Genomic DNA, 14,447 nt, shown 5'->3' with positions numbered 1-14,447 from the left:
GCTTATAATAGTATGACTTTAAAACTGTTGTCTTTACTTATTTATTGCAATATTTTTTATTCAACTAGTTAAAAACAATTTTGTCATTAAATCACATATAATTCTTTTATCATATATTTTTTGTCTAACATCACATTTAATAGATAGTGAATATGACAAAAATACTTAATATATATAAATTAAAAAGTCATACAATTATTTATCTATTTGTCAAAAAGATACTGCAAAAGGCATACAATTATGTTTCCAATATTGTTTAACAAAATATAATTACAATCAAAATAGGAAATCTTGATGTTTAAACTATGAAGATCAATATACGTATTCGTCCCCATCTACTGTATGCAGCAAATTGTCTTCCAAATGATTTTGCTACATCAATATAAATTAAAAACAATTAGTCCATCATAAAGTAGTATCTACAAAACTACTAATACACAAGTACTAATCAATTATAATGCCTTCACCTCTAGTCAATGCTAATCATGTTAATGTTTCAACTAATCAGTGTTAATACACAAGTACATTAAAGGATCATACTCATTTCACTGTGAGAAAATAAGGATTACCTTATCATTATTTGGAACATGTGTCGATGTAGAAATACCCGACATTGATAACATTACTGCTAATGCCTCCACCTTATCATTATTTCTTCATTTTCTACACAAGCGAACACAAAATCAGAGAAATGGTGAAACCATGAAGCTATAATTAGTTGAAAAGCAAAATCAAAATCAGATTGCAAGTAAACAAAATGTAATAAAGTAATAACAATGTACAAGGAAATCAATGTACTAAACTCATATATAATGCCAGGATTCTGGACTGTGCATTGTCTCCTACTTCTACTCTGCTATATATGTTTGTAAAATGTGAATTGAATATATGATTGACACCAATTAATTGAATTCCCAACGATGGAAGGGTTAAAAAATAAATGTAAGGATGACTAACACACATACACTTGCACACTTTAGGACAAAGAGAGAGAAATGAGAAGAATATTGAAAGTAGATACCCAATGCAGAAAATGTGATTAGAGGCTCATTAGCCATGTAGCATCAAGGGGTAATCAAAATGTTGTGGACTTGTGTGCACTCTCTCACATTATTGAATCATCACTCCAAGATAATATACATACATTATATGGTAGTACGATCCTAGTGGTACTTTTTCTTGTCAAAATATATACTATTTCCTTAAAGCACTATATTGTATAATTTTTGTAGTATTTTAATATCCAGTGTTATGATGCTAGTTAAGTCACTAGCCACTTGATCACTGTCACAACTATAACAAAAACTACAATACAAAGATGCGACTCAATCCATATATTTAAGAAGGTTATAAGTACATAAATATCACTATTTGCAAATATTTATACATATAAAAAATAACAAGAAGCATATTAATTGTGTCCAATTATATGTTTGAAAGAAAAGCTTACTTTAATCAAAGTACAAAAACTAGATTAAAAGCATATCAAACAAATGTTGCAGCCTTGTCATGAGCATCACAGATTCAATAATCCTCTTTCTTTACATGTCTGTACTAATATATTCATAGAGATCAAACAAAACAAGAGGTGGTGCAAAACACATGCAACATATATAAGAAATGGTAATTGACATTATAATGCAGAATAATATGACTATTTTATATGGAATTAGAGACAAATACATGTACCTTGGATCTTTCGTTTTGAGAGTATGGTTAGTATCACTTTGTGAGCCTCACTTTTCCTTGTCTAATGATGAGAAACACAACGTGAATCTACACCCAAATCAATTCAAGTATATTATAAAAACTATACCAGTTACATTATATGACACTCTTGCACATGAAGATGAATAAGTATCCAAAACATATTATTTTCTTAAGCATATGTGAATAAGCTATAACTTTTATAAGAAATAGAAAATAAAACTTAATGCAAAGTACTCCTAACACGATCTTTCCAATATATTCTATTAAAGGTGATTTAAGTGAGTGAGCTAAACCACAAAACAATAACCAGAACTTCTTTTTCCTCTCTTGTGCTCTGCCACTTCTATCTTTATATCTAAATCCACCACACAAACACACACTAAGTGAAACCTTTTCCCTCACTGCACAAAACAAAATATCTTGTTGCCACTGAACTGAAATTTATTTGGCATTTGGACTCACATGGATAAAGGTTTTTGGATTCACATATATAGCTATAAATTCATATACCCATTTGCCAAAGGACTCCATATTTGAAACAAGAATGAGAATTAGTAATCTCCAATCACCACACAATTTTCCATCAATTCTCTTGCTTATTTTAACTGTATCAAGTTTGTTTCTTTATCCAACAAGTTATGTTTTTGTAGCAGCAAGACAACAACATCATCAATCAATCAAAACCATTGTGGGTTTGGTTATGGAGAACCATTTCTTTGATCACATACTTCGGTGGATGAAATAAGCTATTAACCCTTTAATCAATAGTGGGATAAAGTGAAAATTGCTTCTATAATCTCTCAAAGGAATCAGAATACAAACACTGGAACATAAAAAAGGGATTTGGATCCAAATCTCTTAGAGTTATCAATTACAAACCCTAAATTATTGAAATAGGAAATTAATACACTAAGTATAGGGAAGATGAAACTATAAAGTGAAGGGGGAAATCAATATATTAAGGAAACGAAAAAAACTAGGGATTTGAGAAATGGAGAAGATGAAGACATTCATACCTAGGAAGAGGAAATGACACAGAGAAGATGTTAGCTCAACGGAGATGATGATGGCTCAACAGAGAAGATGATCGTTCAACGGAGAAGACATTTGTACCTAAGAAATTTGTAAGTAGAAGCTGGAGGGAGACAGAACTTTGGCTGTAGAAGACTTTTGGTGGGAGAAAGAATTTTAATCATTTTATTTTGGCACATAATTAAAATTGATCTAAAACAATGGTTTTTTTCTTTAGTTTTGTAAACAATAGAGCCACCCCTGTAAAACCATGCTCTATTATAAATTAAAATTGAACTAGCTAAGCTTATTGACCATGGTCTATTATAAATTCTTTGGCAACAGAAATATAAGCAAGAAAACAGTTGTCTATTCTTTTACGACTATGGTTTTCAACCATTGTTGTTTAAAAAAGTAATTTTGTTTAAAAAAGTAATTTTTTTTAAAAAGAGAACACTGTAAAAAACCTGTTGCCTAATATACTCTACGACCATGGTTTTAAAGTAGTAGAAAATAGAGGCGTTGCTATAGAACAAAAATGAGGTAGTGTCCCTCGATTGTTGTCACCATAAGTGACATATCCATATTCTTTGAGTGATATATCTAGGAATTTCGATCTGTCACCTGTCATATGTCTTGAACACCCGATATCTAAGTACCAATGATGTCCATGCGTTTGTAGGCATACCTACAAAAACAAATTACTTGTCTTGTTTAGGTACCCAATTGATATTGGGTCCCTTTCTATTAGTAACCATGGAATTATTTCCCTTCTTCACCCAAATATAAGAACCATCAGGCACATCATATTTTCTAATATAACATGAAGTGGTAGTATAGCCATAAGTGCCGCAATTGAAACAAGTAGGCATGTGAGTATGTGACTTTTTACAATCATGGGCTACAAGTTTTCTATATAGTCTTTTCTTGCTAGTTTGGGGTTTATAACCTAATCCCATTTGGATACCAGGATTTCTAGATTCAGCAAGTAAAGCATCAAGGTTAAATCTATTGTATGTAAGCTTTCTGAGTTTTTCTTTTAAACTTGAATTTTCAATTTTCAACATCTTGCAAGTATTGCATAGAGTAGGTTGACATAAATTATATTTTGAGTAATTACATGAGCTGCAAGAGTAGATTAAGTCTAAGGTTTCATTTTCTAGTTTTAACTCATCTAACTCTTTTTGCATTTTAATGATTTGTTGTTCATGCAATAGGATTACATGTTTTCTATCAATCTTAATCCTAGCAAGTTTTTTAAGTTCTTCATGTAATTCAAATAATGCATTGTATAACTCATCATATGTAGGGGAGTCATCAGTAGAAGATGAAGTATAAGAATATATCTCATTTGCATCATCTTGTCCACTAAAGCTGCAAGCTTCTTGTGTTTTGACCATAAGGTACAGTTTTGCAGACTCCTCCTCATTTGATGCGCTTGATGTAGTTTCCTCCTCAGGAGCATCCCACACAATGTATGCTCTTTCAATTTGAAATTCTGAGGAGTGCTCTTTTCAGATTCAACCTTGAGATAGGTTGGACATTGTAGCCTCATGTGTCCAACCTTCCCACATTCATGGCAAGTAAAGCGCTCTTTTAGGATCATGCCTTTTTTGGTTGGGTCTTGCGCTTCTTTCTTCTGAAACCTCTTGAATCCCCCTCTTTTCTTCAGGAATTTACCAAATTTTCAAACTAGGAGATTCACAGTTTCTTCATCCAGGTCGGAATCAGAATCATGATCCTCTTCTTGATCTTGCAAATTGGTTGCCTTGAGAGAGATGCCTTTCTTCTTCTGGTCTGAATCTTCGTTCATGGTCAAATGCCCTAACTTTATCTCATTTTCCTGGAGTATTCCAAACAGAGTCACTAAAGGCATGGAATCTAAGTCTTTCTACTCCATGATTGCAATTATTTTCGACTGTCATTTCCTGTCAAGACAATGCAAAAGTTTGTTAGTTAACTCTCCTTTAGCAAAAGTTTTATCTAGGGCAACTAAATGGTTAACAATGTGAGTAAATCGCTTTTGCATTTCACTAATTGATTCATCTGATAATATGTTAAATAGCTCATATTCATGTGTTAGTGTATTTAGCCTAGCGCGCTTAACCTTGCTCGTGCATTCGTGAGTCACTTGTAAAGTGTCCCACATTTCTTTAACGGTTTGGCACTGCGACATCCAAAAGAATTCATCGTATGATAGGGCCAATCTGATAATTTTTTTGGCACGTAGGTTATGCTGAACCTTTTTGCGCTCATCATTGGTCCATAAACTTTTTGGTTTCTCTTTAGGTTCATCGTCCACCAAGTGAAGTGGAACGAAAGGACCATTGACCATGGATTCCAAAATGTTTATGTCAATTGGCTCAATGAATATTTTGATGCGCACCTTCCAGAAGGCGTACCCCTCGCCACTGAAAATCAGAGGGCGGTTGATGGATGCACCATCACCGCCAAATAGGTTTGTGGAACCCATTGTAGTATCCTCTAGGATCGAATGAATACACGGTCAAGCTAGTATTTTCGTACCAGCTCTAATATCATTTGTTGGGTATTAGCATGTCAGAATACACATAGAAGGGGGGTTGAATAGGTATCACGGATCACTTACTCCACTTTTCCTATATTTGTGCAAAACTAAAACAGACTGCACTTAATCGATTATGTTTGGTCTTAATCGATTAAACAGTGCTTCAGACTTAATCGGTTATGCTTGTGGATAATCGATTATCTTGACACTTGCACAACTTGATTCATTAGTTTCTTGCACAAAAAGTTATCGATTATCGATTCTTTACACAATTAATTGATTTATGAGGTTAAAGGAAGACAATAAACATATTATAGCATACAACTCATATTAACACAATTAATCAACAAAATAAAGACGGAAATTAAAGAGGTTAGGTATAGAAAGAGGTGCACAAGGAATTTTTATCATGGTTCATTTGCGGTCCACTATAAACTACATCCATGCCTCCCCTTCTAATCTTGAGAGATTTTTCTTCACTATTACAATTGTAAGTTTACAAACACACTTCCAATTACAAAACATAAAAATTAAGTCGATCCTTACTTAGCTCCTATGAGTTTGACAACCAAGGTTTGACCTAACTAAATCTCCTACTAGGATCTCCTATCCTTTCGCGATCGGCCCCAACCTCGTTACCGTTCGAAGTAAGACCTCTTAGCCTATGAGAAGATTATCAAGATCTCTCTTGTAGTAAAACAATTCACAAAGAGATCAACTTTCCTTGATCAAACAAAATGTTTTGAGTTGACTTAAGTACTTAATACTCATATTCAACAATTGAAAACTCAATTTAAAACAAAAGCAGAAAATCCACAAGAACCAAATTCTAAATTGTTTTTCTTAATCGATTATACTGAGTTAAAATTGTTTTTATTGATTTATGGTAAACTACCTATATGATATGCACATGTCATACATAGCTTTTCAAAATATATTACCTTTAATGTATGAGACTCTATATGTGTATGCATGATCCTACTTATCACAAGATATCTAGATGTTATGTCTCAATTTTAGTCTTATTCATTTTTAGTTCTTGTGAGACATTCCACCTAGGTTTACCTAACCTAGACTCAATCTAAGGCAAACATCTTAAGACTTATAATACAAGTAAATATAATAAAACCCTAACTCTATATATGCAACCTATGAGTCTTCAGCTTGTTGTTTGTTGTATGATCTTGAAGCTTTCTTGTATGTGTGTTTTCTTCATCAAAACTTTGGTTAGCCTTAAATGTGCAGATCTTGACTCTTTGCACTTTCACAAGGCGTATAGGTTTTATGACCTTAACACGGAAGTGATAATTGAGTCTAACGATGCATACTTCAATGAAATGAAATTCCTTTTTAAATTGAGGAATAGTGGGGCACAACAACGAGTAACATACATGTGATTAACGATAATTGTAATAATGATGAGTTAGAAATAGAACCTAGAAGAAGTAAGAGAACAAGGACTACTACAGAGTATGGACCTGATTATATGGTCTATACATTGGAAGATGATTCATCAACTCTCAAAGAAGCTTTGACTTCTTTGGATGTTGATTTGTGGCAAGAAGCCATAAATGATGAAATGGATTCTCTAAAGTTTAACAAGACCTGGAATTTAGCTGACTCGCCTCCTGGTTGCAAACCTATTGGTTGTAAGTGAATATTGAAAAAGAAACTGAAACTTGATGGCATCGTGGATAAATACAAGGCTCATATTGAACTTAGAGTTTTAGGGAAAGGGAGAATATAGGTTTCTTCGACATATTTTCACATGTTACTAGAATAACATCCATTATAGTACTAATTTCGCTCGTTGCGATTCATAATTTATTAGTACATCACATGGATGTTAAAACTGCTTTCTTAAATGGTGATTTGAAAGACGAAATCTATATGGAACAACCTGAAGGTTTTGTAATACATGGGCAAGAAAATAAGGTTTGCAAATTAGATAAGTCGTTGTATGGTCTTAAGCAATCACCTAAGCAGTGGCATGAAAAGTTTAACGACTTAATGATTTCAAATGAGTTTAAGGTGAATGACAGTGACAAATGCATTTATAACAAATCAGAAAATAACACTTGCATTATCATATGTCTCTATATAGATGACCTACTCATATTTGGTTCCAACATTCATGTTGTGCATAACATGAAATCATTGTTGTGTAACAACTTTGATATGAAAGGCCTTGGACATACAAGTGTAAGAGGGGGGACTGATTTAGTTGTTTAAAATTATGAGTGGTTTTTATTTGCACAATTCAAGAGTTGATAGCAGCGGAAAATGATGTGCAGAAATAATCAAAGTAATTGTAAGGAGATAAAGGAGAAGGGAGTACACAAATTTTTTTATACTGGTTCACCTTCTTGTCCACTGAAGGCTATGTCCAGTACTGTTGCAGCACAAGAGATTTCTTCACTAGAAATTAAGAGTAGTAATTACAATTTCTCACCCCGAGATTCCCTTATACCTTACTCACTCTTTAACACCTATATCACTCTTTGGAAAACACCATTTCCAAGTGAATCTATCCCCTTTCTTATCACACCCTTGTGAAAGAAAGTAATTCAATACTTTGAATGAAGAAAACGTTTAACAATGGCAATGGATTGCCTTTACAAGATTTTGAAGTTATAAACTCTTGCAATCCAATAACTCAATATAATTTTAGTACTAATGCTTAGAAGGTTCGAATAAATTGCAATAACACTTCATGAAACTTTAGAAAACAAGTTCTGAAAGTTATGAACAAGTTGCACCAAGTGTAGAACAAGTATTTCGTAAAATTTTAGTTTGAGTAAGTGATTTTAATCTGAGTTGTGTTATGTATATGTTTGAAATGAGTTTCAAAGTCTTTTCATAGAATTTTCAATCAACCAGAATACCTCTATGAAAAAGTAGGATTTGTTTGGAATGAAATCATTTCGTTTGGGTTGAAAGCTGTGTGGTTTGAATCTGAAAACTGGTGTAACAACTCTCAGTAATCGATTACTTAATCGATGTAATCGATTACCCAACAAGTCTATCCAACTGTATAATTTATTTTCACAGCAGTAATCGATTACTCAAAAGGTGTACTCGATTACCCAATTGTTCTGTCCAACTGAGTAATTATTTACCGTGTTGTGTAATCGATTACCCTGATTAATTTTTGGTCGATAACTCATTTCTCACTCATGTAACATGTTACTTAGTTCTTGTAACCTGTTACTTAGTCACATTAACCTATTACTTAGATATAGTAACCTGTTACACAATATTTTGAAAATTGTTTTCATTTATACTTATGTTTATCAATTTTTTTTCAATATATTTGAGCGTTACTACTAAGTGATAGATTAGAGTATAAGGATAGAAGTACCTAAAGACTTGGATTATAATTTCTTGAAGCTTTGTCTTCATTGTCTTCATAAGTATTCTTCCTTTTCTTCTTTTATGTGATGTTGGTGTCTTCATCAAAACCTTGTCAAGGTCAGGAGGCAGATCTTCTTCACAATCTCCCTTTTTTTTATGATTACAAACCAATATCTTCTTGACAATGTAGTTTTCTGAGAGTAGCATACTTTGTGATATTCTTTACTTGTCTTGAGTATGCTCCCCCTATTTTGTATTCTTCCCCTTTGATTTGGAGTTATGTGTCTGATATGTTTTGACCAGAAAATACACTCTCCCAACTTTTTCTCTCCCTTTTGACTTCATCAAAAAGAAGAAAAGTCAAGGTCCATGTTCAGAATTATCGTCATCAAGGTCCATGTTATTGATCTTATAATAAAGACGTTGAAGCTCGAATTGGACTTGTTGATTCTGAGCATCATGAGCATCCATCTGATTAGAGATGTAGTCTCGAAGAGAGAATAACTCATCCATGATCATCTAGTTTGTAGGCATGGGAATAAATGAAGAAGTTTCAGCATGAAACTCATAAGTTTGTTGTTCAGGAGGGTTGGCAGGGCACTTACATTAAGATCAGCAGGTACAACCTGTCTATCACTTTGATTCTTATAGAGTATATCGATGGGATCTCGGAAGAAGCTCATTTTGTGGATCACATCCACATCAATCTTGTTATCACGTGCATCAAGTGTGACTTTGGATTCACCAACAATGGATACACCAAAATGCTCAAGTATGTTGGTTATGAAGATTGCATAAGGCAGAGGGTTGTGAGATTCTCGAACATACCACATATGTCTTATTACTATGTTAGCCCAATTGATAGAAAGGTTATGCTTAAGAGCATACATCAATTGTAGTTCTATGTCATTTATTTGAGAATGATTTGAATATTTTGGAAGAATGACATAGCTCAAAAAGTAATGAAACAGACGATCTTCGAGATTGAGATTTCCTACATTAAGGATATCTCTACTCTTTACAATTTCACCTAACGCCATTTGCTTACGCATTTCTATTTCCCTCTTAGAGAATTTACACATAGAGTAGTAGAACTCTTTTCTATCATAATTATCCTAATCGCATGCAAGACCAAAATATTTTATGCTACCTTGAGAAAGTATGTTACAGCAAATTGAACTAAAGGTCTTAATATCCAAAATAATTTATTTTCCTTTCACATAGGATGTTAGACGATTTTCCCTAACGTTCAAGTTACAGTAAAATACTTTGACAAGTTCAGGATAATAGGCTTTTGATTCCTCGCAGAAATAAAAAAGATCTTGTTGCGTTAGAAGAGTAGGGAAATGAAAATCTCCAAACACAAAGTTGCTAACATTACCATACTTAGGAGTGAAAATGGAGCGTCCAAGAAAATGCTCTGAGAATGTTTTACGTTGAACATAATTTTCAAGAAGAAGTGCCAAATACAAAGGATTAGCCTCAGAAGATGAAGCTCCTTGCTTTCTTTGAGACACATTGGTACGTTACTTCTTAGTTGTTGATGATGACGCCATGAATTGCGGTTTTTGAAAGGTTAGGTTTTGAGTTTGGAGAGATTTGGGGATTTTTGATTGAGGCCACTAAACACGAAATCTATGGAATTGAAGTGTTTAGAATTGAAAATGTGATAAAAAACGATTCAAAAATCACACAAAACAGATCAAAAAATGAGGCTTTTAGGAAAACTCTAGGTTGAACATTAAAAAGAGTGTTTGAGAAGGAAGAAGAAGTGTTTGAAAAATGAAGGGGGAAACTTAAATATTGCTCATAGTAATCGGTTACTCATAGTGAGTAATTGGTTACTCAACATAAAACAACTCCCAGATTTCAAACAGACACCTTAGGTAATCGATTACACAGGGTAATCGATTACTGAAGCTTCCTGCTCAATGTTGTAATCGGTTACTCTCCAGAGTAATCGGTTACTGAACCCAAAATTTGAAATTTCAGGCATAACTAATGCCTGGTAATCGGTTACTCATCACATGTAATCGATTACATACCGAATAATATGAAATTTTTGAAAACATATAAGCAATTTTAAATACAAGTAGGCATATTATAAGTAAGGATGGCAAAAAAAATCGTACCTATGGGTACTGCGAGTAAAACTCGTACGGGTACGGGCACATGTCACAAACAGGTACCCGCGGATTTTACAAACGGATTTTTAAAAATACCCGTAGTACACACGGGCGTGTATGGGTACTATGGTACCGGTGCCCGCAGGTACCCGTTATTTATATGATTAATATATAATTAATAAAAAGTATATTATCCTAACATTCATTACACTATGTACATCTTTTCCTTTTATATTGTTTACATTTTTTTACTTTGTTTACATCTTTTATTGAATTTGTGGTGAAACACCCTACAAATATTGTTACATGTGTAGAAATAGACATGTTTTGCAAAGAAAATATATATTTTTTGTTAAGGGAATGAGAACAACAAATCACACAAATAGAAAACACCAATAAATTTAGCATTTTTGCCAAATATTCAATAAAAAGATACAAAAATAATTAAGTTTCATCTCATTTAAAAAATAATAGATGTAGAAAATTAAAAATTCATTTATAATAAAGAAAACCTGCGGTTACCTGATGTACCCACAGGTATCTAGAATTACCCATACGGGTACGGGCGAGTATGAGTAATGCTCTCCTATTTTGAAACGGGTAGCAGGTAGCTACGACCTGCGCCCACCCATGCCCGTTGCCATCCCTAATTATAAGCATAATGAAGCAAACATATAATAATGAATAAGCAATTAAGATAAGTAAGTTTCATCAAGTATGCCTAATTCACGTCTAATTTTATAGAAAGGTTATTTTGTCAAGGATTTAGTGAATATATCTGCTAGTTGATCATGAGTTTCAACAAATTCTACATATACATCTTTCTTTTGGACATGGTCCCTAATGAAATGATGTCTTATATCTATGTGTTTGATTCTAGTATGCATTATTGTCACATTTTAGGGTATGCAACCTAAGTTCAAGCCATAATCTCGCAATTGTTGTTTAAGCTACAACACTTGGGCATAACAACTACATGCTGATATGTATTATGCCTCAGCATTACTTAGAGTAACACAAGCTTTTTTCTTGCATGAACATGAGACTAATGCATTACCTAATATAGGACAAGTACCACTTGTACTTCTTTTCTAAGTTTTGCATCCAGAAAAATCTGAATCTGAATATCCAACAAAATCACATATACTTCCTTTTGGATACCATAAATCGAACGTCAGTTGTGCATTTTAGATATTTAATGATTCTTTTGACAGCAACTAAATGTGACTCTTTGGGTTTAGATTGATATCGAGCGCACAAGCAGACACTAAACATTATATCAGGTCTACTGGAAGTTAAATAAAGTAGGGAACCGGTCATACCTCGATACTTTGATATATCAATGCATTTTACACCTTCATTTGTATCAATGTATATGACATAACCCATAGGAGTGGCAATTGGCTTGCAGTCATCCATTTCAAATCTTTTCAGCAAGTCTCTACAGTATTTGGATTCACTCACAAAAATACAATCCTTGAGTTGTTTGATTTGTAATCCAAGGAAGTAATTTAGCTTCCCCATCATAGATATTTCAAACTCCCCTTGCATTACTTTGCCAAAATCACTACACAAGGTTTCATTAGTAGAACCAACAATAATATAATCTACATATATTTGAACAAGAAGAGTATGATGATTTATTTTCTTAATAAATAGTGTAGTTTCGACCTTTCCTTTTGTAAAACCTTTTGCAATAAGAAAGTTTGTTAGACGTTTGTACCAAGAACGTGGAGCTTGCTTTAAGCTATAGAGAGCTTTCTTTAGTTTATAGACATGAGAAGGATGTTTGTAGTCTTCAAAACCTGGAGGTTGTTCTACAAACACTTCCTCTTGTATATAACCATTAAGAAATGCAATCTTTACGTCCAATTGATATAACTGAAAATTTAAAGAGCATGCATATGCAAGTAACAACCGAATAGCCTCAAGTCTAGCAATAGGAGCGAATGTCTCATCAAAATCTATTCATTCTTCCTATTTGTATCCTTGTGCTACCAGTCTAACTTTATTTCTAACAATAATTCCATTTTCATTTGATTTATTATGGAATACCCAACGAGTTCCTATAACATGCCTATTATCTGGTCTAGGAACAAGTTTTCAAACTTCATTTCTTTCAAATTAGTTCAATTCTTCTTACATAGTAAGAATCCAGTGTTCATCCTCGATTGCATCATCAATCTTGGAAGGTTCCATTTGAGAAATGAAAGCCATGTTTAAACAAGCATCATTTAGCTTTAAACGAGTAGTGACACCCTTACATATGTTGTCAATGATGTTGTCAATAGGATGGTCTCAACGAGTTCTCCATTTTTTGGGTAAATCAGAATGAATATGCTTTTCTTGAGAAGATAAAATATCATCCATTTTCAAGTGCTCAGTATTGGTTGTTTTATTGGTAAAAGAATCCTCCTTTGAAGGGGAACTTGGCAAGTCCTCTTCATCAAGAGTTAGCCCATCCTTTATTATAGGATTGGTTTCACCAAAAGATACATGAACAGATTATTCCACGGCTAAAGTTCTTTTATTGAAAATTTTATAAGTTTTACTTGTAAGAGAGTAGCCTAGGAAGAGTCATTCATCAGCTTTTGCATCAAACTTGCCTAAGTTATCTTTACCATTATTTAAAACAAAACATTTACAACCAAATACATGTGAATGATAAATGTTTGGTTTTCAACCTTTGAAAAGTTCATAGGAGGTTTTCTTGAGAATTGGTCTTATAAGAACTTTGTTAGAAACATAGCAAGCCACACTAACTGCATCATCCCAAAAAAAATTGGGAGATTAGTTTCATTCAACATTGTACGAGCAAGTTCTTCTAAGGACCGATTGTTTCTCTACAACACCATTTTGTTGTGGTGTTCTAGGAGCAGAAAAATTGTGATCGATACCTAGATCATCACAGAATTCTTCAAAAGAAGAGTTTTGAAATTCTCCATCATGATCACTTCTTATAGCAGCGGATTTTTAGAGATTTTTCATTTTGACCTCGTGTAGCATATTTCCTAAAGGCATTGAATGCCTCATTCTTATGTACAAATAATAGAGTTCAAGTATATCTTTAGAAATCGTCTACTATAACAATAGCAAAGTAGTTACCACCATAACTCTTGGTCCTTGATAGGTCAAATAAGTCCATGTGTAGTAACTACAATGGTCTATTGGAAGAAACCATATGCTTAGGTTCGAAAGAAGTCTTTGTTTGTTTACTCTTTTGACAAGCACTACATAGTTTGTCTTTAACAAACTTCATTTTGAGTAAACCAACAAATAAACCTTTCTTAATCAGTTTATTCAAATGATCCATATGAATATGAGCAATTATTCTATGCCAAAGTCATGCATCATTATTATTATTATTATTATTATTAGAAACTAAACATTTTATTGGTAAAGATGAATTTATGTCGATCGTATAAATATTATTTATTCTCTTACCAATAAGTTTAGAGTTATTAGAATCCTTACTTTCGATGATATATTTATTTGGGTAGAATGTCACATGAAATTCTTTGTCGCATAGTTGACTTATGCTCAACAAATTGTGCTTGAGTCCTTTGACATATAATACTCCTTCTATAGTCGTTAAAGGTGGCTTACCGATTCTACCAACTTCAAGTATTTTTCCTTTGTTGTTATCACCATATGTGACATATCATGTGTCCCTTGGAGTAAGGACAGAGAACTTATCTTTGTCGTCCGTCATGTGCTTT

General features: G+C 33.1%; 1 long non-coding RNA gene across 1 annotated transcript; it reads right to left on the bottom strand.

Moving 5' to 3' along the window:
- On the bottom strand, nt 210-2,912 carry LOC109362048. Its single transcript, XR_002109340.1, has 4 exons — nt 2,727-2,912; nt 1,690-1,776; nt 570-663; nt 210-372 (listed from the first exon to the last, which is right to left on the bottom strand). It is a non-coding gene; the product is annotated as an uncharacterized LOC109362048 (long non-coding RNA).

Source organism: Lupinus angustifolius, chromosome LG12 (genome assembly GCF_001865875.1).
Source record: "Lupinus angustifolius cultivar Tanjil chromosome LG12, LupAngTanjil_v1.0, whole genome shotgun sequence".
In the NCBI taxonomy this organism is placed as follows: domain Eukaryota; kingdom Viridiplantae; phylum Streptophyta; class Magnoliopsida; order Fabales; family Fabaceae; genus Lupinus; species Lupinus angustifolius.
Note: the sequence above shows the minus strand (reverse complement) of the source record. Positions and strands in the feature narration are given on the sequence as shown.